Genomic DNA, 8516 nt, shown 5'->3' on the forward strand with positions numbered 1-8516 from the left:
CATTAATCTCAGCTGAAAGACCTGGGTTTATCCAAGATGTTGCAATCTCCTCTGTATTCTCTAGGCTAAAGGTACTCCACTAGTGACAGTTCTTAGCGATTGGCCTGTTCTTAAGTAAACATGTGAATATTAATTTTTTTGTCCCTTTACAAAGCAGGATCAAGTGAGAAGAGGCATGTGCATAGAGAGTGGCTGAAATCAAACTGGAATGTTTCCATCTGCAGCTAGACAGACTCCTCTAATTGTTCACAGAGATTGTCCTCGTGTCCAACAGCCTGGGCTGCACAGGCCAAATGCCTAACACCTTGGTCATGTCACTCCTTTGGGGGTTGTTAGTCAGAGAGCAGCCTCGCCACTGTACTCAGCAGAGATCTGAGCTCTGTGGGTAGTAAATGATACCTGTTTCCTTTTCTGGCAAAAACAAGCTTTAACACTTGCCAGGACTTGCAGGTGAGCAGCCTGGTTTCCTCTTCTTTCAGACATTTCTCAGGGAAGGTTTCACTGTGCAATGCCCATGTTTTGGGAGCACAGGCTCACATGTAATTTTCTGTCCTTATATCCCCTAAACTTGGCCCCCAGGCTGCCCTGAATTCACCCTTGAGCTAAAACTCATGTATTAGGGGAAAAATCTAATTCTAAGTTGTTATAAGTGTGGGCAGGTGCACAGAGCAGGCACAGCTGCATTTTCCTGGTTTCAGAGTGAAGGCACAAGATTTCAATGGGATGAGAGAATGGGAATGGCCAGACAACATCACCTCAGCCCACTGTTCCTGGTGGCAGCCAGTCATAGAGCCAGGGAATAACACAAGCACATAGTGACCCTTCCCCAAAATGTGATCCATGTCTGAATATATCCTGAGCCAGTACCAGTACTTTCAACTTTAATTTTTCACACTCAATTATTTTTTCGTAAATTCAGCTGTTTGTTTTTTGAAACTTCTGGCACCTGTAGCATTCTGTAGTGAGGAGTTTTGCAGGTTTACTCTGTGCTTTACAAGAAAGTACAACATTTGGTTTCTTTTGAACCCTATGGCTTGGTGTTTCACTTGATGTCCCAAAGGTTCTAAAGGAAAAGGGCAGACTGGTGGGACAGCATGCATTTAGCTCTAGTTTACCTTGTCTAGAAAAAACTTAAAAAGACTTTCTTGTTTATCTGCAGGCTGCTTTTTCTTCTCTCTCTCCCACTTACTCCATCCAGGTAAAACACCCCTGCTCCAAGCAGTTTTGTAGGCAGCGCCCACATGTCTTTGCCCAGATGTCAGGAGGATCTAAGACTGCTGCAAATCTTCCCTGGGATTAGTCAGGATTGTGTCCAGCCCAGTCTGCAGTGAGGGGCAGACATTGTGTTTGACCATGGTAGCAGCTGAGGCAGCCAAAGATCACACCTTGCAAGGCTGCAGAGCACAGCAACACAAAGAAAGCTTAGCCCTTCATCTGCTGCTCCCTACTGCAGGGCTGCCATTCAGTAAAAAGTTTTAAAAAAAGCTTGTTGCAGAAGACCTCCTTCAAATTACTTTTATTTCCTAAAAGACCACAGGACAGTGAACAACACCAAAACCAGAGCTTTTACCTGCACAGCTGAATTGAAATCTCCATTTCCAGGAGGAAAGCTTAGATTTCCTCTTTGGTATTGAAATTTGTGGTTTATGGAGGCAGCATCAGTTAGAGGGACTGACAGGACTTATTTGATACTGACTACACACAGTAAATATATTCTGAGAGTATGATTTTAAATGGGCTGTATGAATTATTCCTTCTCAAATGTTGTGGGACAGAAACAGCATAAACCTCTTTGTGTTTGGTCAGCAGACGTGACCTGGAATTTCTAATCTGCTGGAGATAAACCAAGCTAATTATCAACCCTCTTCTTGCAGTCATTCAAACATTCACATTTCCCCACTGTCTGTAATAAAGTTACAGTTTTGGGAGTAATTTCATTCTACTCTTCACATGATGGATTTCATCTGGCTGTAGTTAAAATGTGCTTATATATAACACACTGAAGTTGTGTGAGGCTGGCTGAACTTCTGACTTCTCCTCCAAACCACCCTCTGCTGAGGGCTCCGAAAGGGATCGAGTCTCCTCCCCGGCTTCTCATTTTTCACCTGTTCCCTTTGTTTTTTCTCCTCTCCTGAGTCAGCTACCCACAAATGACTGCGAGGCCCAAGACTGTGCTTCAGAACGCCCCAGAACACTGAAATCTTTCTCGTCTGTAAATAAATGGTTTTGGCATGTGTAAAGCTGCGCTGTGTGTGTCATTACCCACAGCTCACAGATCACCAGGCTTGCCTGTGCAAGGCAGTGAGCTGCTGAGAAATAAAGGTGGTCCTGCACTTGACTGCTCACATATTGTTTCCCAAAGTGATACTGGAAGCTCTGACAGAGATTCCATGGTATGAAACCCATCCCTTAAAGGCCACGAAATTTGACCTGCATGGTAGGATTTATTTTGTTTTCAATTTTTCTATTTTAGTATTGTTCTTTCACTGGACATTCTGTACCAGAGGCCAGATAGAAAACAAAAGTCAGACACAATCAAAGTACTGGAAACAATGAGTTTCATAGTACTAGAGAGGTAATGGTGGGAAAAGCAGGGAGTTACTATATGCTGTAGATAGAAGGTAGTGCTACATCATATCAACAAATGTCATGTTCAAAATGTATGAAACTAATCATGGCAGGTGAAGAGTGTGCCTTGTTGGAAGGGCCAACCACAAAGTGTGGCCACTAGGATAACATGGAACACAGCAGCTCCTGCTGTCAGAGTCTCAGGGCAGGAGAGGGGGAGCAGTGAGAATAAGTGAGACCCAGGCCTGACTGAGAGAGAGGCAGATCCATACATGTGTGAGTGTCATACTCAAGTGCATAAGCCATGAGAGAGGTGCACCAAGGTCCTGACAAGATAAAATTCATCCCTAGTACTATCCATGGAAGAGTTTTCTAAGTGCAGTCAGAAAAACATCTCTCAGATCCTTCGGGAAATGGGCTCTGTGAAGACCTAACCCTTGGCATGCACCCATCCTGTTTGCTCTCACCATGTTCCTGATGCCTCCAAGGTCTTGGTCCTGATCCTCCAGGACCAGTTACAGCAAGAATCACATTTCTACCCAAATCTCACCAAGTGTCCACCAGAAACTCGGTGGTAGCTGGTGGCTGTGCTCATTTATAAGCTTCATGACCTAGTTATGGAATGAAATTCCCAAGACTGACGAGAATCTGATCATCTGCAGAATCACCACTGAAAAATTTTTCTCTTTGGAATAACCTCAGGTTGTTCTTCCTGAAATCACGTGAAGGAAGGAGAGGGCAATGGATTGATATTACAAAGAGATAGGAGAAGGAAGGATTCCTTATGACTAGATCTGAAGTCCTCCGCAGGAACTGATGTTCAGACAGTACTGAAGACAGAGTTACCTCTGTGAAGTCAGAGTTACCACCATTGACATTGCTCAACCACCAAGCAAGTGAGCCATCAAGATCAAGTACCTGTGAGTCTGGTTTTGGGGCAACCTTCATGTCAAGGAAAAGCCCAAGTTGTATTCAGCATTTTAGAAATTACTGAAAGATTCTCATCCCAGGGTATGGCTATGTCTCACCTTTCTGTGCCTGGATCACAACATCTATCCATTTCCTAAGCCCTTATGACATGTCAGATAATTGGTGTTGGGAAAATAAAGTGATCCAATGTCCTTCCTAGAAAGGCTCCACCACAAACTCTTGTAAGATTTCTAGATCAGGTTGTTAGGGGCAATGTAAAGGTTAGGAGATGAAGTTTCAGGTCTTTTTTGGGTTGCTGAACTTAGTCCCTTTCACATGTTGCTAGGAATTCCTCTGGGGATCAATAAGACCAAACCTATTTGTGATATCCTTGGATGTTGGAACAATTCAAGATACAAGGATTACTGTGCTGTAGAAAATCTTATGACACACCAGAACCAATTAACAACTGCTCAGCATCCTCACAGACATGCTGACTCTGTACAACCCTCTTCCATCACAGAATTGTCTTTGGAAACTGAGAGGAGCAGAAAGACGGGATTTGTAAGTATTGGCAATATGCTTCAGTCCTCTTAAAGACACCAGAATCAGAGCCAGGTATTTCTGAAGCACTCAGTAGCTGCTGCTGTGAAACACATGGCTGGATCAGGGTTAAGCACTTAAAGAAGTAATTAAATGTGGCCAGTTACTCTAGTGCCTATATGGGAATGAAACTCTTGAAAAGCCTTTGCTAAGTGAAAGACCCATCTGCACTGAAAGCAGAGCTTGTGCATGCTCATATGAGTAGGCAGAGGACGAGGAGGGAAGGAGGTTTTCCTGGGACTTTCTAACACACCCTTTATCGTTAGGACAGGGAGAACACATTGGCAATCCAAGGTCATATTTCAATGCCCAGAGGGAGTTTAAAACCCCAGTTATCTGGCTGCAGTTCAGACGCTGGGGGTGTTTCTCTCACAGCTGTGTCTCTCTGCTCATGAAAACTTCTCCTTAAGCCTGATGTACACAGAAGCTTTGCTGATGAGTGTTTAGGGAGCATTCTGGTGAGCCCACACCCTGTGCTGTTGACAAAGAAGGTGAAAACGAAGCCTAAGCCAGATGGAGGCAGAGGGATGATAGGAGAGCTTGGATGAAGAGGAGCACATCTCCATAAAGAACAGAGACTGGACCCTACATGAACCAGGGCCACCAGGGCAGAACACAGACAGAATAGGAGAAAGAGGGAAAGGACATGTTGTGCTTTCCTCTCCTCGTGCACAGAGAGGCTCCCATGTGAGGGACAGGACAGGACCAGACAGGACAGAGGGAAGGGGAGAGGAGGGGAGGGGAGGGGAGGGGAGGGGAGGGAAGAGGAGAGTAGGCCTTTTATACTCCCTGTATAAATGCCTTGGGTGAGATGAGCACTGTTGTCTCCTGTCCCAGGGCTAGGACTGCAGCTCTGTCCATGTCTCCCCATTCCTTAGTGATTCTGCCAAAGACTAGGCTGTCCTTTCCTTTCTTCTTTCCTCCTCCTCCGTGTTTTTCCCCTTCAGCCTACAGCACATCTTGCCTGCATGATGAAGGAAGAGTGATAAGGTGTATGTGAACCATGAGGGGCCCTGCTCATGCTAATTTGTTCAGCAGCAGGGGCAAAAACATCCCATCTCTGTCAGCTACCTGTACAAGGAGAGTGCTGAAGTGTGGGGGTGGCCTTATAGGAGCCTTTGTCTGCAGTTGGCTTCTCCCCCTTGCCAGAGCCCATCTGTGCACAGAGGGTACAGTGCCTCGGGGGGCAGACCTGGGGGTCACTCTGCATCAGCTCTGGGCAGTGTTCGATGTGCAGTTTGGATGTTGAGTATTAAACAGAAGGGGACAATGAGTGTGTGGGGAGGCACTGGGGCCAGGCAGGTGGGCAGACTGATTTTAGCAGTTGCAGCACGAGAGCTCTGCAGGGAAACTCCTTGCAGATCCTGTACGCAAACCCGACCCCAGCTCGTCTAACCAGGTCTCAAAACTGTCCTGTGCTCATGGTCTGTGAATCACAGCAGCAACTCTTTTCCCTGAGCCTCACCTATTGTCCTCCTTGGCTTTTCATAGTAGATCAAACATCCTGTTACCAGACTGTGCATTTCTAACCCTGTAGTTACTTTTATGCCCTCCTCGATGAGTCTCTTGGAGGGTCTTTCATCACTCTCTGATAAGCAGGTTGGTGAGTAGCAGTGAGGGGCACAGAGGTCTGAAACATATGTTTCTTGTGAAGTGAGTCACAAGAGGAGGTGGATTCCAGCCAGGAGGGCCCTGCAGGCTGAAGCACACGTATGGCCCCTCTCACTCAGCTGAGGTGAGCCGAGGTCCTGAGGAGCATCCGGAGCACAGGCAGTACAAACCCCTCCCACCACGGGACTTTCTTTCCTGTGCTTTTCTCTGGTACTCTGGAAAGAGCTAAGTGTTCACGCTGCTCTCCCTTCCCTTCCCGCACGACAGGTAGTAGTGGTGCGGATCTTGTGCTTCACTTGCATTTTATCACGTTTGCATCGGGGCACGGGAAAGTTCAAGCTCATACGGGGAAATGCACGCTTGGATGAGGATGACGCCGCTGGGACATGGCAGGACATCAACAGCCCCCGGGGTGCTTAGGGATGAGGGCTGTCCACTGGAACTAGGGACATGCCGAGAAAAGGTGTGTCTGATCCACTACCCAGATCCTCTGCCAATACACGCCCCATGGAGCTGGTATGCAGTGACGGCATCGTATATTCTCTGGCTGCTTTCAGGAAACCCGAGTGGTCACACATGTTTTCTCTGATAAGGATCTTGCCACACCCAGGCAGAGAGTCCTGCCCCGGTGTTAAAGAGGAGCGGTGTTGTGACTCCTCACTCTCGATCTGAAGGCACTTAGTCAGGGCCTTGTTTTCCCCAGCTCTAAAATGGGGTTAGTAATACATAGTTGAGATTATGTGTTTCCCAGGTGTGGGATTTCACAGGCAGCCATAAAACGAAATTTATTGTACTGAGAGAAAGTACTCAGTACTTTGAGAGCCTGAAAAGACTGCATTGAAATGCTTATTTTAGCTTTTATTGTGTTTGTTGGAGTGATTAGAAAAGCTGTTTTAAAGGGCTGCATACAAGCATTATACCTGTGTGTATAGTATAAACAGACACAGACAAACAGAGTTTAATCCTTTAAGATCATATCTACTAGAAAATGCCTTTTCTTTCATATTTTCTATCAATCCTATATATTACCTGCTTGAAAAGTCACAGGTTGCTCAGAAATCTTAATATTTTCCGTGGGGTTACTGAGCTAACACCAAGCTAAATCCCAGGGGTTTGTGTCCGTACAAACATGGCTGAAGTGGTACATTACAGCTGACACACTGCTCTGTCATTCATGTGCGTACACATCTCGTGTCCAAGGGGCACTGCTCTGGAGATGAAGACACTTAAGAGGCCACAGGTGGTGGTATATGAAGCAGAAGAATGGAGAGGGTACAACGAGGAGGGAGGAGTAGGAAGGATTGGGCAGACAAGGCCATGGAGAGGAAGAACTTTTAGGGAAACCCCTTCCAAAGCTCTCTGTCACCTCTGATTCCTGAGCCATGCCCACTGGACAAGCCCCTGGCACTGAACACGAGCCACCTCACTGCCTGCTTGCCTGCTTGCAGTGAGGTCTGTATTTCATGCATTAAAGCATCACCACTTCCTTCTTGCTCAAGGCCCTCTGCCAGACTATATATTAGACACTATGGAAGTAAAGGGATAACACAACCCTTCTGTGATCACGGGACTGCGACCTCATTGGGGTGTTGCTGCAAGAATGGAATGTAGGTAGACAGATGACAGCCAGTCATCCCAAGACTGGCAGTAGTTTCTCTCTCTCCAGCATAATGGCTTGGCTTTAACGGAGAGCACAGACCACCTTGTGTTAATGAGTAATAAAAGCAATCGACCCGTAGTGCATTCATTGCTGAGCTGGAGGTGTGTGTAGTCAAGGTGATAAGGCTGTTATATTAGCAAAGTTTTGCTGCATCAATGCCATGCAGAGTAAAAGCTCGACAAGGCCAAGCTCTGACAGTTAAGTATTAGGATACTCTAATGCTTTGTTAGTGTCAAAGTACAGTTAGCATATGTAGTACAGCCTGCAAATCCATTGGAAAGCTGCACTGAGTCATGTCAGCCAGGTTTTAGGCTACACAAAGACATCTTGGGAGGTTATTTTGGGAGAGCTGTTTTCTAAAGCTGAGGGGACATCTGTCATGTAAGTTAGGAAAGCAGACTATGATGACAAACTGCAACAGACTTTGATTCAAGAAGATGCGGACTTATTTAAAATGAAGAATATTAAACATGCACCTTGCCAGTTTCCACTTAATATAGAATATTGTATTATTTCCAGTAACTCTGTCAGATTCCATGGAACTGTTTGGACCTAAAGAAAGACCAGATATTGGATTGGCCTCTCTGTTAGGTGAAAAATCACAAACCATCTGCATTGTGTTGCACACACTGGAACAGTCTTACACCAGGGAAAACTGGAGGATCCCAACCTGCTCGGCTGCCAAGGCCAGGATGCTCCTGAGCCCCGAGTTAGATGCAAATGGCTGGAGCCACTTCCTGTCCTTGGTGACTCATGGTCAGGGAAGCACCGGCATCCTGCTCCAGGAAGGGTTGCTCTCCTGCCCTGCCCTGCAGGGAAGATGAACACAGGGAAGTGGCTGGAGCTGGGACAGCAACACAAATTGCTGGGCATATGGAAAATAAACAAGACTTTGCCATGACAGCTATGGAGAGATGAAGCAAAGCACATGCAGCACTCGTACCTCACAAGCTGCCTTCATCCCTTAGTGGAGTTTGCTGCTTGGTCTGACATGGATGGACATTTGATGGGCTAAACTGGAAGAGCAGATTATGATGTGCCCATCACAAAATCTTAGAAACACCTCTCTGGCTATGGTCCTACTCCTCTGGGAGATTTTCACTTTCCACCTCTGTCAGGCTTTTATTGAGACATTTTCAGCATATACCAAGTAAGGAAAAATGAC

Source organism: Manacus candei, unplaced genomic scaffold, assembly GCF_025592945.1.
Source record: "Manacus candei isolate 608988 ecotype Guabito, Panama unplaced genomic scaffold, ASM2559294v1 h1tg000015l, whole genome shotgun sequence".
In the NCBI taxonomy this organism is placed as follows: domain Eukaryota; kingdom Metazoa; phylum Chordata; class Aves; order Passeriformes; family Pipridae; genus Manacus; species Manacus candei.